The sequence below is a fragment of the Diabrotica undecimpunctata genome, chromosome 9 (assembly GCF_040954645.1).
Source record: "Diabrotica undecimpunctata isolate CICGRU chromosome 9, icDiaUnde3, whole genome shotgun sequence".
Classification (NCBI taxonomy): domain Eukaryota; kingdom Metazoa; phylum Arthropoda; class Insecta; order Coleoptera; family Chrysomelidae; genus Diabrotica; species Diabrotica undecimpunctata.
Genome location: NC_092811.1, coordinates 62,151,246 through 62,173,696, shown reverse-complemented (window position 1 = coordinate 62,173,696; position 22,451 = coordinate 62,151,246). Strand labels below are relative to the sequence as shown.

Below are 22,451 nucleotides of genomic sequence, written 5' to 3'. Positions count from 1 at the left end.
GAAAATGAAAAGAGGCAAGGCCCCAGGGCTTGATAATATACACACGGAGGTTCTTCAAGTTTTGAAAGAACAAATAGTCCCGTTTTTGACTGCATTATACAATCAATGTATAAAGCAAAGGAAGTTCCCCAACGTTTTTAAACAAGCCGATGTAGTTATAATTAATAAGAGAGAAGACAAAGATCCAAGACAGCCTAAGTCATACAGACCCATATGTTTATTTAACACAATGGGCAAACTGTATGAAAAATTGCTTTGCAAGAGACTGAGCGAAGTCAGAAATGTCATTGGAATGCACCCAGATCAATATGGGTACAGGAACGGAAAATCGACTGAGGACACTGTAAACAGGGTTTATGTAACAATTGACAGTAGTGACTCCAAATATGTTGTGATGGTTTTTATAGACATTTCTGGGTCTGTTGACAATCTCTGGTGGCCTGTATTTTTCGAAAGACTTCGAGAGGTGCGGTGCCCTGAAGATTTGTACGGAAGCTTCAGGAATCATTGCCAGGACAGGTATGCAAGCTTGAGCTGCCCACATGCCAAAAAGACACGGCATATCTCTAAAGGATGCCCTCAAGGTTCCGTATGTGGTCTCATTTTCTGGGATCTCATGCTGGACAAACTGCTTGCTGAAATGACTGTAGCACCAGAGGTGTTGGGATGCACTGCGTATGCAGATGACTTGCTGCTGGTCATAGACGCTAACAGTAGAAGAGAACTCGAACAACGAGTTAATGACAGACCAACAGTCATATCGCAGTGGACATCGAGAGTTAAACTCTCGATCTCACAAGCGAAGACTGTGTATAGTTTGGTGAAAGGTAGGCTGGAAAGAGATCCCCTAATAAGGATTGATGGAAGGCCTATCAAAAGAACAAACAATACTAAATATCTAGGAATCGTGACAGACGAGTCCAGATTATTTAGTAAACATATAACAAGTGTGTGTGACAAAGAGGCGAGACTGATGCATAGCATAGCAAGTAGCGGCAAGATTAGCAGATCTCACGTTTTGGGTGCGGGACGAAATCAGGGTAAATCGTAGTTGTAGTTAGTTTAGTGAGCATTCGTAGAGGCCGAATGTGCAAGTCCCTTCAGACTACAGCCCTACATTGTCCCTAGGGCCTATGTTATCAAGTTGAGTGATAACATAGTAGAAAGCGGAGTACGGGCATCGAGTGAATAACCTTGCAAAGAAGGTTCAAAGTGTAAAAAGGTTTTTATACCTCCCTAAAAAAGGAGTATTATTTTTGGGTATTATTATATAGTTATAAATTGTAAAAAAACAAGCGTAAGGTAGTAGCTAGATAGACCAAGTGCACCACCTCCACGTGGTTAGGGGCTGAAACCACTCCGCCGCAATCAGACGGGGTCCTCCCGCAATAAGCTCGGCGGCAGGGCTAAGAGTGCACGGCTACGCCGGTAAAAATTTAGTTTTTGTGCGGTAGTTGGACGATACGTGGGGAGCAGTTCGTAACCCACTTTCCTATCTTTAAGATCTAGAGTATACGTGAGCATATTAGTAAGTAGGGATCTTTTATATATCGCTTGTTGAGAACATTAGTGACGTAACTCAAAAAATACCAATTTTGACTTAACCTATTAGACATACTCCTAATATTGAACTTGATATTATGCATTAATGACGGAAGTATAATTCTACTATAAATCACTTGATAGCGCTATACGTCAGTAATATTCTGTGACTTTTAGTTCCACTTCTGCATGCATTAGTGGCGCAACTCAGTGTACGCTGGACAGTGACGAGAGTTTGAGCATAAGCTTAGATACTTAGTGACGAACCTTGACTTACGTCAGTAGTGCAATAACTTGAGGCATTAATTTTCAACCTATGGAAGACGAGTTCGTGCTTTACGTCAGTAGTGCATGATAAACAAATCAGTTAATACTAATATACCGTTGACTTAAATTAGTTAATCATTTGGTGTCAATTGCTTATAAACATTAAATTTGTGCCAATTTGTCTCAAAAATGAGTACGAGGGGAGAGAAGTTGCTCTTAGCATCAGGAATAAAGTGAGTATAATATGCTTATTATTCGTGTTTTTAAAACTTTCATTAATACAAGAAGTAACAATTTGGAATTTTTCTTTACCATCAATCACTATAAAACTTTTATACATCCATTGTACTTTCACGGTATTTTATTAAATATATTTCTTCAGGTTGCGACGCGTACAAAGGATTGAACAAGGACATACTAATTGGATAATTGACGACAGAAATATGCCAAGCTCCAGCGAGGTACCTGAATCATTGCAAACAATTAATATGCCAAGCTCCAGCCACGTACTTGAATCCTTGCAAACAATTAATATAGAAGATATTTCCGATGAATCTTCAGGTAAATTCAATAGATACTTTCTTTTTAATTGCATTAAAACCCCCGTTAACCGAAATACTTGAGGTGTGGCCCCTTCGGATACTAAGAATTTCGGTTAAAAATAATATTGTTTTTAGTATTATTCTTGTATAAAATTTAATACATGGTATTCTTGGTCAAAGTTTGTATTATAATATACAAGGTGATTTCGTAATTTGTTTTATATTTAATTGCGTTCTTTAGTTGTATGAAAGCAATGTTGACGATGTTGACAAATTAACATCGAACTGTTTCTGTTTTGAGATAAAAATTTACTTTTTTTTGACGAAATTATTGAAACTGTAAGCCGTTTCGTTTAAACGATGTTTCGGTTAAAAAGGTTTTGGTTAACAGAGGTTTTACTGTAAATTGGACCTAAAAATGCCCTTATTATAATCAACTAACTCAACTATTTTTTAAGGTAATGTACATGAAGATATTGCGAACGAGATAAACACTGAAAATACATCGTCTGTTTCATCAGCATCGTCTACCTGTTCGTCGCCATTTGATGACAGTGATAACGATGGTAATTATGCACCTAGTAATGAGGATTCGACAGACGATGACAATGAAAGTCCAACCAGACAGTCCGCAAGTATGGAATCAACCAACATCGCAGAAGTAAGTCCTAAAACCAAGTCAAGAAAGCGAGCTAGAAATCTTGGACGTTGGAAGAGGAATACCTACAAGAAACTAAGAAACACTGGTAAGGAGTATAAAACTTTGTCAAAGGATAAATTAATTGCTGCAAGAAAGGTTCTTCCTCCCTGTAGTACAAAATGTATACGTAAGTGTACCACAAAATTTACTGAAGAAGAGAGAAAGTCGATATTTGACAGTTTTTGGGGATTGGCTGATTTACACAGTCAAAGGTCGTATGTATTGAACTGCATGCGTCCTATTCAGAAAAAATATATTAAAGTAGATGCTACTAACACGAGGCCGCGAGGACTAAATAAAGCTTACTAATTTACAAAAGAAGACGATCCTCGTCAAGTTTGTCAAAAATATTTTATATCCACATTAGGGATCACTGAAAGATTCATTAGAACCACAGCTTCAAAACGGCAAGACGGATTTTTGGAAAGTGAAAAGAGGGGTAAAACAGGCAAAAATAAGGTACCCGAAGAAATTAAAAAATGTATGCATGAACACTTATCGTCAATACCTGCAGTAGAGAGTCATTACACAAGAGCGAATACTCAGAAAAAGTATATCGATGGAGGCAAGACAGTGATGGATCTGTACCGTGATTATGTTCAGTGGTGTAATGATAGTGGGAAAAATCATGGAAAGTTGTCTATGTACAGGCATATCTTCAACTATGATTTTAACATGTCATTTCATACACCAAAGAAAGACCAGTGCCTTACATGTACAACTTATGAGAACTCTGACCTGGATGGTAAAAATGTACTTAAAAATGATTACGAATCTCATATTCTAGAAAAGAACTTGAGCAGACAAGAAAAAAATGCAGACAAAAGCAATATTACCAACTTATTCCACGTAGCTTGTTTCGATTTACAAGCAGCTCTACCACTTCCTAAAGGTGACGTTTCAGCCTTTTATTATAAGTCTCGTTTAAATTGCTACGATTTTATAGTTTGTAGCCTTCAACAAAAAGGACTTGGTCCTGTAGAGTGCTATATTTGGCATGAAGGAGAAGGGAATCGTGGATCCATTGAAATAGGTTCTTGCCTACTTAAATATTTAAGAAAAACGGCTAATGGAGCTGACTCTGAAAATTTGGAAGTAGTCTTCTTTTCAGATAACTGTGGAGGACAAGGCAAAAATAAATTTGTGATCACCACCTTTTTGTATGCAGTTACTAATTTCAAAATAAAAAGTATTATCCATAAATTTTTTGAAGTGGGACATGGTCAAAACGAAGGTGACAGTAGTCACTCCATAATCGAAAAAAACATCAAACGAGCTTTGAAATCGGGCCCCATTTTCCTACCAGCTCAATACTCAGCAATAATAAGTACTGCTAGTAAAACAGGAAGTATGTTTAAAATGGCACATAATGAGTTTGTTGACTTAAAAAAAATGACATCCGATTGTACTAATCAGCCATTTAATGTAAATATTAATGGTGAAAAGTTTAACTTTAATGATATAGTTATGATTAAAGTCGACAAAAATTATCCAGATCGTTATTTTTATAAAACTACTTATACCAGCATAGAATTTAAACAAGTTATAATCAGAAATAGTAAAACAAGGAGCGGAATAACTCAACTACTACAAAATTATGATCTATCCCCAGCATATTTGGATACTGTTAAAATTAATAAGAAAAAGTATGATGACCTACAATCTCTCGTCCAAAATAAATCTATACCACCTATACATGCTGCTTTCTTCAATGCATTGAATTATAAGGTCGCAGAATAATATTCCGTTGGAAAAATTCTCTCTTTATCTGATGTATTTCGACTCTATGGAATATTTTTGATTTTAAGTTTTGAATGTTTATACTTAAGTTTTTAAATAAAAATTAGATCAAATATCTTAACAAATATGTTATTGACAGGCGTTACTGTATTAGCATATTTTTAATAAATTTATCCAAATTAATAAAATAATACGTCACTAATACCGCACAAAATCTTAAAAGTTCCACGTACTTGAATGCATTAATGACGTAAGTTGAAAAAAAAATTGTCAAAATACCCCTGTCATCAGTTAAACGACTGTATTATGTGAACTGTCAGCTTACCTACATGAATAAAATCGAAAATACGTCAATAAGTCAGTCAGCTACCGAGCAATCAAAGATTGCATTTCCCCCAAAACTTTAAACGCACTTGTTTGTTTGATCATTGGACTCGAGGGAGCACGCGCCCCGCAACTCACAGCGGTTGCGAGGAGCGGGTTCGGTCGAAGTCACTGCGTCCGATTTTACTGTGCGATAGAGTCGTGTATTGGGTCGCTCGGGTGCGCCCCCTAGATGCTTGGCGATAGCCAAGTGTATGGTGTTATGCGAACCGTGCAAAGGGGTGAAAGGCCAGAGGGTTAGATGGTCTCGAACGGTGCTCCCAGTCGGCCAGGCAACCTTCTGGGGTAAGTTAGCCACCCTCACGGTAAGGGCGCACTGCAGTGGGGCGTTAGTTGTTTCGGCCCTACTCGTGGGAATATGAATGGAAAATGAAGAGAATGTTAACGTAGTAAGTGAGATGGAAAAGGCGGAGGAACTGGCAGCGTTTTCGAGGTCTACCAAGACCCCGAATTCGCCCAGGAAGGAAGCAACGGTAGAGGACGCGTTCGGAGGAGCGCCCCTTGCGTCTAAATACACCTTCACTCTGGAGGTAGCTAAGGCCACTGCCCTCGATAAAGAGTGGCAGGTGGCAAGTACTAAAAAAAGAAAGAAGACGGCAAGCTCAGGGGGGGAAACAACACCTTCGCCTCCGAAGAAGAAAGCGAGACTTCGGTCCTTAGAGGAGGGAATCAACTCAATGCGGGAGAAGGTTTTTAGGCTTGCACGCTTAGTGCAAGCCAATGTGAACACAAAAAAGGAGATCAAGGTGATCTCCAGGGAGCTGGAAAGAAGCGCTGACGGAGTTCAGCGGTCCTTGAAGGAGAATAAGAAGAGGGAGGCTATGTCAGCCGCCGAGTCGGTACCCCCCCCTCCCCAAGAAAAGTGCTAGGCTGCACCGTCAGCACACAGACGGCATCGGTGCAATGTGGACCCTCGGTCGGCGTTCAGGTTGGCCTGGACACCGAGCGGGAGGCCAAAGAGAGAGCTGCATGCATTCGCAAACGAATGCTGGCAGCAGTCACAGACACGGCGGAAGAGGTCATGGACCTCATCTCCGAGGAATGGCCCGAAGAGCTCTTCACAGTGTCGAGGGGGAGCGATGTCGGACTCTATGACTCACCCGGGGACGTGGCGGTCCTTATTACTAAGGACGCTGCCGACGCGGAGGTGGTGGCGAGGCTAAGGGAGAAATGCCCAGATATGCGTGGTGCCGCCGCCCCCGCTCGCGAAGGGTGACCCGTGGGGTCTGTCGTCGCCAGGTTCGACACCGCCGAAAAGGTCGGTAGACGGGAGTGCGCCGAGAGGTGGGCCCACAAGCTTATCCCCACGGAAAGTGGTGAACCTGCGGCAGTCAGGTTTTTGAAAGTTGCTTCAATGCTTGTCTGCAGCATGAAGCAACATGGGCGCAAGAACGTGGGGCTGCATGCTCCGGCAGTACTTGGTGCAGAGGTCACTAGGAAGCTGGTGGAGTGTGCGGCCCTGGGTGAAGATGTGACAATTACTGTCCACAGTAACAGTGGGAAGACGGCCACGGAGGTACCGCTCCGGTCCACAAAGGGAATGAATGAATTTGCAGGTAACAGTGTTGACTTCTCTAAGACAAAACCAAAAAACCTTATTCTGCTTTCGACTTAGCTCAAGACAATCAACAAAGTCCATTACTTTGCTTCATATTTTCACAAATTTCGAGCAACGTCATCAATGAAATCGATATAGAATCTATCCATGAATGGCCAGATCTCAAACAAATTCTGAAGTAATTTTATGGCAGTGCGAAAAATATTGCACAGCTCTACGAAGAGTTAGAAACTATTCGTCAATTGCCAAACGACTGAATAACTGACTTTTATAAAAGAATCGACAAAATCAAAAATGACTGCATAAATGCAGAACTAAACTCATCAGAAAATGAAACTGATGATATGTGTGCAATCAAAAGAGGAATTCAAAAAACTGCATTGCGGAGGTTTATCCTGCATTGCCATAGTCAAATATCTCAAATGCTTAGAGCCTGTGACATAAAAACTATAAACGAAGCCTTTTTTCTTGCGCTACAAGAAGAGAAAATTCTACATTATCATAGGGACTCTCCATATTAAGCATTCTGCTCTTATTGTAAAAAACAAGGGCATACTATTAAACAATGTCGTAAAAAACCAAAATCTTTACGTTTTTCTACTCAAAATCGTAGCTCAAATTCTAATTCTAATTAGCAGTCTTATCCTAGTACTTCTTTTAATCAAAGTTCATATGACTCTTCTAAATTCTGCAATTATTGCAAAAATAAGAGCCATCATATTACTGAATGTCGTAAACGGCAATATAATAATAACAAAATGAAACAAAATATTCATCAAAATTAAGGTCATTCGCAAAATCATGTACTTCAAGTGACCTCTACTGATACTGAATTACAAAATCAAGAAATAATTCAGCAATTTCAACAAATTTCTTCTTTCAATCAAACACCTCGTAATATTTTTCTATCTTGCTTCAGGGTATCATCAAGTACCTATGAGTAAAGAAGACCAACATAAAACAGCTTTTACTATGCCTTTCGGTCATTTTGAATTTAAAAGAATGCCTTTCGGTCTTAAAAATGCTCCTCCTTTATTTCAACGTTTAATGAATATAGTACTAGCTGGTTTGGTCGGAATAAAAGCCCTAGTCTATCTAGATGACCATCATTTATGCACCTACATTAGAGGAATCAATTCAAAATCTCAGAAACGTTTTTGAAAAACTAAGAGAACATAATCTCAAACTTGAACCTGATAAATGTGAATTTCTTAGAAAAGAAGTTATTTATTTAGGTCATATCATTTCAGAAAAAGGATTATTTCCAAATCCAGAAAAAATCGAGGCTGTTAAAAATATAGGCGTTCCAAAGAATTCCAAACAAATTAAACAATTTTTGGGTCTAACAGGTTATTATCGCCGATTTATTAAAGATTTCTCTCTTATATCTAAACCTTTAACACGATTGTTAAAGAAAGTAAGATAATTCGAATGAACAGAGAAATGTCAAGAATCTTTTGAGAAATTAAAAAACATTTTAACATCTGACCTTATTCTGCAATATCCTGATTTCACAAAACCCTTTATTTTAACCACAGATGCTTCTAATGAAGCCATAGGTTCAGTTTTATCTTAAGGAGAAATGGGAAAAGACTTACCAATTTCCTACTACTCCAGAACTTTAAATAGTAATTATAGCACTACGGAAAGGGAATGTTTGGCGGTCATCGATTCCGTTAAACATTGTCGTCCTTATATTTTTGACAGAAAGATCTTCATAGATTCCGATCATAAATCCCTTTTACAGCTTATGAATGTCAAATATCCTTCTAGCCGTTTAGTCCGTTGGAAATTAATGGACTATGATTTCGAATTAAAATATAAATCAGGAAAATCAAATCAAAATGCTGATGCAGTTAGTCGACCAATATATCAAGTAAATAAAGAAATAAATCTCACAAATTGGGAAATATTCCATAAAAATTATAAAAAAACCTAATTTAAATATTATTGATATTCCGATAAACAAGATACAAAATCTAGTTTTCTTTTTGTCTTGTGATGCTGACCGTCACAATTTTCAACTTGATTATCTTAAACAAACAATTCCAAATCATGATTTCCTTAAACATAATCCTAAAGAAGTTGCAATTCTTAATGCTCAAACTGAAACATATTTTCTTATCTTTCCAAAAAACAAATTCGAAGATGAAATTAAGAATACCATACTATTCGTAACATTACTCACTCTTTCTCAAATATTTGAAAAACAACAAATAAAAAATTGCACTATCATAAATCCTACTGTCCAAGATAAACAATTTCCATTGGATACGTTATTATCTATGTGACAATATCTTTGTCCTAATCTCAAATATAAATTAAATGAAGATATTCGAACAATTCTTATAACTTCAGAAGCTATAAATAATTGTCTTAAAGAAAATCATGACAGTGCTTTATTCTGTCTTCAAGGTTTTAAAAGAACCTATGATAAAATAAGAAAAGATTATTATTGGGATAACATGAAAGAAGGTATTAAAAAATACATTAAAGAATGCCCAATATGCCAAAAAGCAAAAACAAATTTTCGAAAAATAAGTCACCGATGAAAATTACAACCACATCTACCAAATTTTGCGAAAGAATCGCAATCGATATCGTGGGTCCACTTCCAGAAACTATAAAAGGCAAAAGATTTATTTTAACAATTCAACACGACCTTACCAAATTTCTTCAAGCCTACGCTTTATATGAACATAATGCCCGAACAGTAGCTCATAAATTATTGAAATTTTGTACAAATTTTGGATTTCCAGAATATATCTATCTGATCAAGGTAGAGAATTCATCTCAGCTACTTTTAAAGAATTCAATAAAATGATTATGTGTTAAACACGTCTTTAGTAGTCCATATCACCCACAAACAAATGAATCTTTGGAAAGATCTCATTTAACACTAAAAGACTCTCAAATGCTATGTCAATGACAACGGTAGAAATTGGGATAAATACTTGAATCAAGCAATATATGCTCATAATTCACATATTCATAAAAGTACCCAATTCACTCCCTAGGAACTCGTATTCGGACAAATTCCTAGAGTCGAAAAGACTCTAAAACAAGAGATTATGAAGCTTTTCAAGAAGACTTCCAAAATAAAATATTAGAAACTAGAGAAATAGGTAGGAATGCACAACTACAATCCAAAACACAATCAAAAGGAAATTATGATAAAACGCATACTTGCGAATATAATTTCATAGAAAATGACTTAGTTTTAGTTTATGATGCATTATCCAAATCTCAAAATAAAAAATTAAAGCCAGACTATAAAGGACCTTATAAAATTATTCATATTCATAATAATAAAACAGTGACCTTACAAATATCAAAAAGTAAATTGAAAACTTATCATTTCAACTAACTAAAACCTTATTATCTTTTAGAGATACTAACCCAAATCAAGAAGAAGAAAACAAAGAAAATGATGAATAAAAACATTTTGTTCCGTCTAAATAAATTCTAATCCGCTCCTAATAAATTCTATTTTACTACAATTCCAAAGTCAAGTGGCATTTTTTATAATTCTTTAGACCTAGCAAAAATCAGTAATAAAAAATTTACTTTACTAAACTTCCATAATCTGACATTTATCGAGAAACGTAAACAATTATTTCAAATTTCTATGAAAAATCCTTGTCTTTGTCATCATTTCTCTCATGATTATTTGCAAACAAAATGTAGCGAAACGCTTAAATTTATAAAATCTTCGTTAAAAGAAATTAATTTTAACTTTAATATTATGGCTCATAAAAATTTTATTAATAGAAGAAAACGGGGGCTTCTTAATGGGATAGGCGTCGGCCTTAAATGGTTATTCGGCGTCCCCGATGCGAAAGACGCAGATTTCTATTCCGATTCTATCAAAGCTTTAATGAATAATCAAAAAGAAACAGATTTATTAATGAAAGAACAAATAGGAGTTATATCATCCACAAGAACTTATTTCGATAATTCATTAAATTTTCTACATCAAATTATAAAAGTAATGAATCAAAATTTTGAAAAAATTAACAAATTTGTTAAAAATACAATTACCAATCAACAGAAAACTACTATTGAATTAGACATGAATAATAATCTTATATTATTAACTGAAATGACCACGGAACTTCAAAAATTAATAGAATCCTATTTAAATTCACTAACTCACTAACTCTATACCGTGAGTCACGGTATAATCAGTTACAAAATATTAGCTCCTACCGATTTGCAAAAAGAATTAAAACAAATTAGTATTCGATATACATTGCCAATCACCTTGATCTCTAAAAACACATATCTTTATTATAAAATCATTGAAACCAAAGCTTTTGTTAAAAATAATCTATTAATAATCTCTTTCGATATTCCTTTAACGACTGATCGATCATATGAACTATTTCAAATAATTCCATTGCCAATTCCACACAGTGTCAATCCTAAATTACACTCCTATATTGAACCTTGTAACGATAAGACTACCAAAGAGAATTGAAGTACTATTGTGAAAATAATACCTCAATCAACCATGGGAGCTGATCGTCTATACCTTGCCTAGCTCAGTATCTCAAGGGTGAGTTCGTCTTGTCTTAAACTAGGGATTGAACCTGAGTTCTCAGTTGATAGCAAATAAGACAAATTTTAACCAAACATATTTATTTAAATGAATAAAAAAAACAATAATTAACCCTGCCAAAGCTTAACAGTTAGTAAGTGTTACTTGTTGCTTCGATGGGCTGCTTGTGTGTTCTAGCTGTTGGGTTCTCCAATTAGAATTTGTGGCTTCTGGAGAGCTGCAGTCACACGTGGCTGTATGTCCTGACCAATTATTGAACTCCAAATAAGGTGGTTGATATAAAGCCAATAAATCTAATAAACCAATGAAATGTCCAATAAAAATAAACTGTCCAGTAAACCAATAAAGTTTTGATACATCCAATAAACTAAAAGATAAGGAACAACATGCATTAGAAACACATCAAAAAGAAAGGTTTAACTTCCTTGCCATCTTAGAAAATTACACTTAAACAAATAGCGTATGGCAAGGATAAAATGAAATATGAATGTTACTACTTAGTTAAATTCTGTTAAAGAGTCCTAATGCATATATCAGAAAAAAAAATGTGCTTTCGAAAGAAAGTAAGGTTACAAATATTGGAAATGTGGTCAGAATTATAGAATAAATATCACAATGAAAGTACTTACCCCAAGAGAATTTGTAGACCATAAAAATGAGTCTTATAATAATTTTTGCCTTCTTTTATAAATTTCAAAAAGAGGCAAAAAATAATCCCACTACAGAAAAGTTGTTTTGACAGAAAGTGGGAGACTGAATGAAGTTAGCACAGATGTCATAGAATGTTGCTATAGATATCATGAAACTAGCTTGTCAGTCAACACGGAACAGAATAGTCTGCCGAACAAAAGTGAGAGGGCGAATATTTATTCTATGGGACAGAAAGAGAGAGAAAAAAATAAAGACAGAGGAAGAAGAGAAAAACAGAGGGCGCCAACTATTTTTATAAATAAAAAATAGTAAAAATTAAACTGAAGATAAAGAAATTAATAAATTAATAAACAAATTAAAATGAAATAATTATTTAAATATAAATTAATAGAGATGTGACGTTTATAACGTTACAACCTACAAAACCTTATATCCTTATTTCCAAAGACATAACGGTATACTCATTTCTAGAAGATTTGGCAACATGTGAAAATTACGAAACAGAAGAATTCCTTTGCAAAGACATTTCCACCATAAGCAGATCACAGAAAAGTCCATGTGAAATGCAACTATTCTTATCCACTACTACGTCAATTCCTGAAACATGTCAAATAAGAAATATCTATGCCGAATCCGAAATATGGTTTTCTCTTCAAAAAAATCAATGGTTGTACGTTTTGTCCAAACCAACTACATTAGTAGTAGTATGTAACGAAGACACGTCTGAAGTGACTATCCAGATTGTGGGCGTCCTAAATCTTCAATCTTTCTGTAAAGCATACACTAATCAACAAGTCCTCGAAGCCACTACCACCGCCATGGTCCAAAATTCTACACATCGAATTCCAATAACAGATATCACTGAAGATGATTGCTGTATTAAATTTAGAAGCAACGCTACTAACCAACTTCAGCTTACTCCTATAAAGCTGACTAGCTTAGATCTTCAAGAACTCAACTATGCCCAACACAAACTACAGCAGTACGACGAGATTCTCCAAGACCATCTTAATAAACCTTTCATTATTAAACACACTACCTGGTACACATCAGCTCTTTTAATTGTACTAGGAATAGTAATTTTGGTCATTACCTATAATTGATGTAAATGGTTTGGTTTCCTTAAACTCCTAAAAAGAATCTGCTCTTGTGTGAAAGAGCCAGCCAATACAAATCAACCCTTGAAAGCTATTTGTGGTCCATGCATCAATGTCTACAATCAATGTTATCGTCCACCTGAAAGACGAGGTGAAAATTATCCAGTCGTTCGTTATCTTCCTGAAGAAGAATCTCTTCCGTACTTACCTTTTGCACCACCTGAACAATTGCAAGGTCCTCCAGCATATTCAACAAGAAGTCGTTTAAAAGACTTTTTCGGACAAGCTTAATTTACGAGTGTCTTAAAAACTTTATTATTAGTTTATACATTTTTTACTAACTCATAACTTTTCTTTATTTTACAAAACTTTAATTATTATTATTTTGCTTTACTAATATTGTCAAATTTATTTTATTATCTTTCTTTAACATTTGTATTAATTTTATTTAAATCAAAATTTATTTTCTATTTCTACTTTCTTTAAAATTTTTGTTAATTTTTAAAATCAAAAATTTTAAAAACACCCCCGGAGGTGTTGTATACCTCATATTTTTACACTAGATACTTATTATTCACACTGTATAAACGTATTTCAAATGTTGTTTTCCGACACATAAATAATAATTTATAAATTTTCCAAAAGCAATTAAAAACAGTAAACAAATTATTCCTTATTAAGTATCGAAATATTCCCGTTCTAGAATAAGGTTTTTTCCTATTTTTCAATATTTTTCATTTTTCGAAATATTTTGTTTATTAAAACTAATTATTTTGGACAAAGTAAATATTCTAGAACTATTTAATTAGAATAAAAGTAGTAACCAACTCCTTCCTAAATAACTGGAAGATTTGAGCTTCTGGGCTGTTTCTTTATAAACTAAATCTCTTTGTTAATAATTTAATTGTAGACTTACTTCAGTTGCAGCATGTTCTAGTACACAAGAAAGTGCAAATAAAACATATTAGTATTTTGATGTTTTATTAAGTGTCTTAATTCAGTTACGGACCTACAAAAGGTGCCCTTGTGACAGCAAAACACGCCTCTCGTTCATTCCAAGCAGGAATACAATATATACACACAACGCAAAAGCTTGTACTATAATTGTTGATACAGACACTCACTTCTTTAAAAAAAAATTGTATAACTGATAGCAATACGTGTTTTAGAATGTTTTTTATAAGGGACAAAAAAATCGACATTTTTATGTTTTGTTTGTTTTTAATTTTAGTCACTTTATACCATTCTTGCTTAATAGGTGAGTTAAAGATATTGTCTTTTTACCATGCAACGACAACATTTAACGTTGGATGAGATGAATAGCATAGTATATACCCCCCCTAGTAAGGTAAGTGCCGGAGAAAAAGTGGGGAGAGAGTTTCTAGCGCCAAATAAGTTCGGAATCGGGAACTAAAAATTTAGCGGCAAATTCAAAATGTAGGTTCTGAATTTAAGGCGGGAAATTCAAAAAGGATATACTGAATTTTAGGCGGGAAATTCAAAAAATAAATTTCTGAATTTTAGGCGGGAAATTCAAAATGTTCCGAATATTATATAGAAAACAAATATAGTCATAAAATAATAAATAAAAACTTATTCTATGCCAAAATATATTCTCTGTCCAAAAATGTAGTATACACTTATGCAATTTTGTATACCATAAATGTATAACATATCAGATAGAGACATATGTTTTGGCACAGGAAAAGTTTTTATTTATTATTTTGTGACTATATCTGTTTTCCATTACATTAAAACATCAACATAAAAAACAGATATTCTTAAAAATTTATTTATTTCTGTAATTTATAAAATTTGAGGAATCACAGAGATATAATAAATTATAAAGATCGTCATCACTGCCATTGTGGTGGTCTTCACCTGTATCCACGAAACTAGGCTCCATTCTGAACTTAACCATCTATTCACTGCAACCTGCAAAATGATATATGGAATTACACACAAGCAGCAACCGAAATAAGTAAGCCCTACATGCGGAGACTTGCATACCCATATGGACATTCAGGCATACAATTCATTGAGGTGAGAAAGATTGGTCCTAGTAAATTAGGGACCACTCCTTCGAGCCCCAATGCTCCCCAGGCTTTCCTCACCCTCCCCCCCATACCACGCTGATGTGCTATGGGAGGCTAGTTTCATCTATATATTTACTGAATAGTGCAGAGCAGCATGAGGCTCTTTAGTCTTGCTATGCTATTTGTATGTTTGTGTATATATATATATATATATATATATATATATATATATATATGTGTGTGTGTGTGTGTGTGTGTGTGTGTGTGTGTGTATATGTTAGAGATTTATTATGTATCTAATGTATTTTACACACAAACATATATAAATAAAAAATAAACTATGTTTATGAGTAAAATATGTGCCCATGTATAATTAAAGTAAAATATGTACCTATGTACTACAATGGCGAGTGAAATATCTCATTCATTTACAATTAAAATGTTTTGAAAACCTTTGTAAACAAAGAGTAAGTAACATTCTTTCCAGAACTTACATCAAAGGAAAATTTTTAAATACACAGTGTTCACAAATTATATGCAATTTCTTTGAATTTCATGAATTTGTAACTAAGTATAATTAAAGTAAAATATGTAACTATGTATAATAAAAGGAAAATATGTGATTATGTATAATTAAAGTAAAATATGTAACTATGTACTACAATGGGGAGCGAGACAAGGACATAGCATTTCTCCCAAACTGTTCACCCTTGTTCTATAAGACAAGGTAGATACAGATGAAAGCAATTGTGAAAGACCTAGATTCAGGAGCAGATGGAAAATGTTTGATGATGAAGATATATGTAAAACAATAAAAAGAATTTTAAAGATTCCATATGAGTCCAGTAAATAGAAAACACAATTTTATTTGTTTACAACAAAATGGAAATATGAAACTGTAAACAAGAATGAATAACATACAAATTGTACAGTTTTATACTGGAAATAATTTAATTACACTTATGACCTGTACTTACAAAATTGTTTTCTCCTACTTTCATATTTTCTGTGAGCTACTAATTTCATAGGATCTATCATAGTGTAGTCTGGTTTATTTTTAAGTAAGTTAATAAACTTCTGGTCTCTGCCATTTACAATTGCATTTACACTTTTACACCACATATACAGAGAAAGTCTAACAATAAATTTACATATATTTATACCTGTATTTGAATGGATTTTACAGTTGAATGGTGAAAAATTTAAACAATTCAATTTCAATGAAATCTGTATCCTCTTTCTTTACTCTAAATAACATATTATATTTACATTGCTTACAGGAAACCTTCAATACTTTCTTTGCTACATATCCTGCAACATAGGTTACAGTACACCTTCCCACCTGAGTTCTCATAACATTTGAAACTGAAAGAGGAAGTGAAACATTCACTTCAGGTGCCAAAGGTTTACAACCTGGTAATACCTCACCTGTTAAAAAAACCTAATGCATCTAATGCTCCCTCACTAACATCATTTTCACAATTGCTTTCAGGTGAATGAAAAGATATAAAATTATTTATAAGCAAAGCTTTGAAAGTGGTTATAGCATCTGGCACACTTACTGAATGAAAAATATAAAGACATATTTTTATAATATATTACCAAAGAATATAGAATATTTGATATTACCATGTACGTCAATAAACCTTATAGTTTGAGTTTCTTCTTCTTCAATATCTGCTGCATTCTGAGAGCCTGAAATTTAAATACAATATTTTAACAGAACATAACCAATAAATAAATCTGTTGGACTAATAAATAAACAAGTACTAGATATCTTGATCTTTATCATCATCAGAAATGATCCCAAATAATATGTTGCCCAGAAGGCCCATCAAAATTTATAATAATTAACTACAATTAATATTCATAATACTTATATTAAAAATCAAAGTCATATTTGCGGAATACAATTAAGTACAATTAGATTTATAAGTTTTGATGATTTTAAAATATATAAGTAAGATTCATATGATAGGATTAACATTAATTTAAACAATAACAGTTTAAACATACAAAATATTATTTAATTTAAGTTTGCTAACAAACATTTGCTATGAGGTACAGTGCTTACCTATTGCTGGTAAAAATCCACTTTATCTTCGTCTGTAAAATGTCTAGAGCAAACACGAAATTTATTGTAAACAGTAAGAGGTGTATAATTGTTTAATACTCCTCTCTTAATTACTTTCAACCATTCCAACGTGTCCATTTCATTTTTCGGATTTGGAAAACGAAATCTACTGCTTGTGTGGTCCTTACAACCAGGAACACAACATGGTTGGCTTTTTCTTTTCTTTTATTTTGTTCCATTTTAACGATCAACAATCATCAAAAATCAATAAGATGATTACAACAAAGACAAAACAAAACAAAATTCAACTTGCAATATTTCAATGGCGTACAATACAAATAATACAATACCAACAGACCAACACAACACCAACCTTCATTCTTCAACTTCAATTCTTCCACGGTTCCACTGCACATGCGTCTCATACCCCCACCTAGAGTGACTGTAGCGCCGCCGCCATTACGTACGACTGGAATCGTCCAAACAAACTTCCCCGCTGCCCTATCTCTCTTGCACTACTATTTCTTTTTATGTACTATGATGAATAGAGCCGTGAGACTCCTTCAAGCTGGTATGAGACAAACTCAAGTTGCTGACCAGCTGGGTGTCTCCCAAAGCGTCGTAAGTCGTTTGTGGCGTCGGTTTAGACACACTGGTAGTCCAGCCGAGCAACATCCAGGAAGTGGTCGCTCTACAACCGTCGCTCAAGACCGATATTTAATTTTAAATGCCAGAAGGCAACCAAAAATTACAGTACCCGAAATGGTTAATGAATTACAGCTTGCACATAATGTAACAATTAGCAGCAGTACAGTGAAGAATCGTCTCCATGAAGCCAATCTTCGTAGTCGGCGACCACTGAGATGTCTACCTTTATCTAGAGGAAATCGCGCTGCAAAATTAACCTGATTTCAAGAGTTTCAGAATTGGACTGACAATGACTGGGCCACAGTTTTGTTTAGTGACGAGTCTAGATATGGATTTCATCCAGATTATCGTCGGACAAGAGTTTGGAGACGACTCGAAATGGAGAACGATCACGACATCTTCAAGAAGTGTATACATACAGAGGAGGTACATTAATAGTATGGGGCGGAATCATGGTTGACGATAGAACTGACCTCATTTTCTCACGTGGCTTTCTCACAAGTCAGCAATATTTGGACACTACTCTTGAACCTGTTGTGCGCCCGTTTGCTGCTGCTGTTGGAGAAAATTTTTACTTTATGCATGATAATGCTCGGCCAAATGTTGCGCATATTGTAACAAACTGGTTGGATAACGAGGGTATTGATGTATTGTTGTGGCCAGCACAATCACCGGACTTGAATCCCATTGAGCATGTATGGGACATGCTTTAACGAAGAATTACTCCACATATGGGCAATATCTACAATGAATTTCAATTAAAAGAGCTTCTGATAGAACAATGGACACAACTACCTCAAGCAGACATTAACAATGCGATTCAAAGCATGAACAGTAGATGTAGAGCTGTGATAAACCAACGTGGTGGCCATACTTTATTTTAAGTTTATATTTCGTATTTTTAACACTTTATGATGGTATGTGAAAGATGGGTGATTTGCAATATATTTTTTTTGCTCCAATTTTCTGTTTTTTGCAATTTATGGTTTTTGACATATTAAACAACAATTTAAACTACAAATTTTGTATTTCTTTTTTTTCAGTTGATTACAGATACACAAAATACGTCTATTTATAAAAATATCCCTAGACTTTTGCGTTGTGTGTATTTGTGTGTATATTTTACGATTGCTTTCTTCTACACTCTCTTACAGGTATATATCTGTGGTGCTAAGGCAAAACCCGATATGTCAAAAAAATTCGAATTTCCGTTTTTAATGCCAATAGATTAACTGAGTGGCAAAGAATATTGTGGTAAAACCCGATATGGTTCTGAAGCTCCTAAAACATTTTAGGTAAGAAACTAATATTCCGATATGTCCTTTACGTTAATATTAGTCGATGTCAAAACCCGGTATGGAGACATATCGGTTTCTGGCCTCCTTGAGCAACAACCAAGTAATTGTATAAATTCCGATATGTCTGACATAGCAGCTTCCAACACATTGTTAAATCCCATCGCAAATGGTTTTATTAGTCATTCGAATGCTCTAATGCAATATAGTTGTGCATTTGTTCAGCACGTGGTTTGTGTACACTTAAGTTTTATAGTTTGTGTTAATTATTTTCAAAATGTATGCAAGTAGGAGTCTTAAGCTGGTTAATATGGCATTAGCTGGTAAGTTTTATAATTTTACAAAAAAGTTGAGATCCAATAAATTAATTTAGTAACTGTTATTATATTATTGTTATTGTATTAATTTTAGATAATCAATTGGCACATGCAGCATGTGGTGAAGAAAATGAACATAGGGAGACATTGAATGTAATGGCTGTTTCTGATGTTTTTAAGGATATGAAGACAATGAATGTACGGGCAACGTCGGTAATTTTTCCAGGTTAGTACTAGCTTATTAGGGACTTATATAAAAATGATAACTTATAACTTTTTTCGTAGGATGTGGTCAATGAAAATACAACAACTATTTTATTTAATTAAATTATATTTACGTTTCGACTTACTTTGATTCCAAGTCGTCTTCAGAACACGGCCAGTAATATTAACAATATATATATATATATATATATATATATATATATATATATATATATATATATATATATATATATATGTGTATATATATATATATATATATATATATATATATATATATATTATTTATTTTTCTATTTTGATCGACTTAATAACATGATTTTAAAAATATCTGAAAAACATATGTTTATTCCATTTATTTTACGTTCTGGCTTGTTTGATTCTAAGTCATCTTCAGAATTCTAGGAGTAATAACGAATTCTATTGATTTCTTTTATATTGTTAAACAAATCATTTAACTAGACCACATACAAATACCAAATGAGTGAATGTAATTTGCTATTATTATTTACAGTGTTCTGAAGATAACGTAAAATCAAATAAGTCAAAACGTAAATATAAATAAAAAAAAGTAATATACTTGTTGTATTTCCATTGATGCCATCCCATTAAAAGTATTTTAAATATTGACGGTAATTAGAGTAACTATAAAAATGATACATTTTCTAAGCGATATATCGTATTCTTTATTCAGAATTACCCGAATATGAACAGGATCGTCCAGCGTGCGTTGAAAGGACTGGTGAACTCGTAGAAGGTTTCATTCCTGTTTTTAGGGATACTACATTACAAGGTAAGATATTTTTAGTTTTATTTGACAGTTTTGTTTCAAAGTAGTGTCTAGGAAGCAATAACGTTTCGTCTTTTTGATTGATACCTGCCAAGAAACTTTTGAAAAATATATCAAATTGTTTTTCAACTAATCTCACTCTCTTATTATATAAAAAAACTAATTCACTTTACATTATTTTTTTACAGAAAACTTAAGACCTATTGACGTTACAAGAGAATTGATAGAAACAAAAAACACTAGTAGTAATTTTGATTTCTCATCGGACGATTCATTGATGGATGAAGACTACTTTCCGTCGCCTGAGGATGGTGATCTAATGGAAAATTATTGTGAAAATATGCAAGAAGGGTACAGCATAATTTGCACTAGAACAGAAGAAGGTATTGCAGGTAACATAAAAGCAGAATTAAGTACGACACGGAAGAAAAGAGGAATAAACACACGAAAAGAACAGAAACTGTTGCGTGATCATGGAAAAGAGGCGAAGGCTAGGAGGGGAAAAGTTATTCCAGGGAAACAATTTCGTCCCACAAGTACCTGTTGCCGAAAAAAATGCTGTGAAAAAATCAATGAAGAACAGCAAAAGGCGTTTTTCCAAAAGTTTTATGAATGTTCTAAAGTGGAGCAGAATCAAATTCTGGCTGGAGGAATTACAATTTCCAACAAAAGTGGTGAAAGGAAGGGCCGCGGCAAAACATGTATTGAGCACAATCGTCAAATCACAGCTCAATATAGTTTAAAATTAAACGGAAGTGCCGAAACTGTATGCAAAATTATGTTCCAATCTGTGTTTGGCCTTACCAAATTCAAAATTGATTATGTGCTAGAAAAATTGAAGCGATCTTCTGTACCCGTTACTTCTTTTACTGATGAAAGGGGTCGACATGAGCCAAAAAATAAAAAGAACGAAGAGAGGCAAGCTATGTTACAGCATATAGAGAAATACCCCAAGTATGAAAGCCACTATTCTCGTAGAGATTCACAGAAAAAATATTTACAAAGCCATCTAAACATAAGTAGATTGTATGGTGAATATAAGACCGAACATCCAAATGCTGCCAGCTATGACTTATTTCGGGAGGTTTTCAAGTCAACGGGTTACTCATTTAAAAAACCACATGTTGATACATGTAAGGTATGTGATTCGTTCACTCTAAAAATTAAGCAAAGCACTGATCCAAATGAACGCAGTCAGTTAAATATGGAACACAACCAGCACAAGGATATGGCAGACTTGGGATATAAATTAAAAGATATGGACAAAAACCGGGCAAAAGAAGACCAAACTATAAGGGTCTTAGTATTTGACTTGCAACAAGTTTTAGATACCCCTTCACTGTCGACCAACGTCTCTTTTTATAAGCGTCTTCTCTCAACATTTAATTTAACGATCCGTGATTGCACCACAGACGGGGGTACTACTGACTGCTACATGTGGCATGAAGCAATCGGAAAAAGGGTGTCTGAAGAGATTGCTTCCTGCGTTTTGCAAAAATTGAAAAATCTTCCTGAGAATGTGAGCCATGTTGTTACCTACTCAGATACATGTGGCGGTCAAAATAGAAACATAAACATGGCCACCATGTTTTCATATTTTGTCAGCAAGAGTAACCATGTCAAATGTGTAGATCAGAAGTTTTTATTGCCGGGACACACACCTTGAATGCGACGTAGATCATGCTCGTATTGAAAGGTTAAAAAAGACTAGTGAAATACCCATTATGGTTCCACGAGATTGGTTCCAATTCGTCCGCACTGTAAGAGGTAAAAAACCATTTCGTGTCCATGTAATGACTCAAGATGACATGATGTCATTTTCAAAAGTAGTGCAGGATCATATGACTCGAAGAACTACAGATACGGAGGGAAGAAAAGTAAGTTGGCTTGAAATGAAATGGATCAGGTACGAAAAAACCTTCGGGGTACTTCAATTTAAAACGGCACTCGATGATGAAAACTTCAGAGTACTGGATTTGAGACGATTAAACCGTGGTAAACGACCGACGACTTTATTGTCGAAATGT

At 34.4% G+C, this 22,451-nt stretch overlaps 1 long non-coding RNA gene across 1 annotated transcript; it reads right to left on the bottom strand.

Annotated features, from left to right (window-relative positions):
- Positions 1-14,818: 14,818 nt before the first annotated feature.
- On the bottom strand, positions 14,819-17,545 carry LOC140450110 (uncharacterized). The gene is made up of 3 exons (XR_011951962.1): positions 17,153-17,545; positions 16,708-16,773; positions 14,819-14,977 (listed from the first exon to the last, which is right to left on the bottom strand). It is a non-coding gene; the product is annotated as an uncharacterized lncRNA (long non-coding RNA).
- Positions 17,546-22,451: the final 4,906 nt, after the last annotated feature.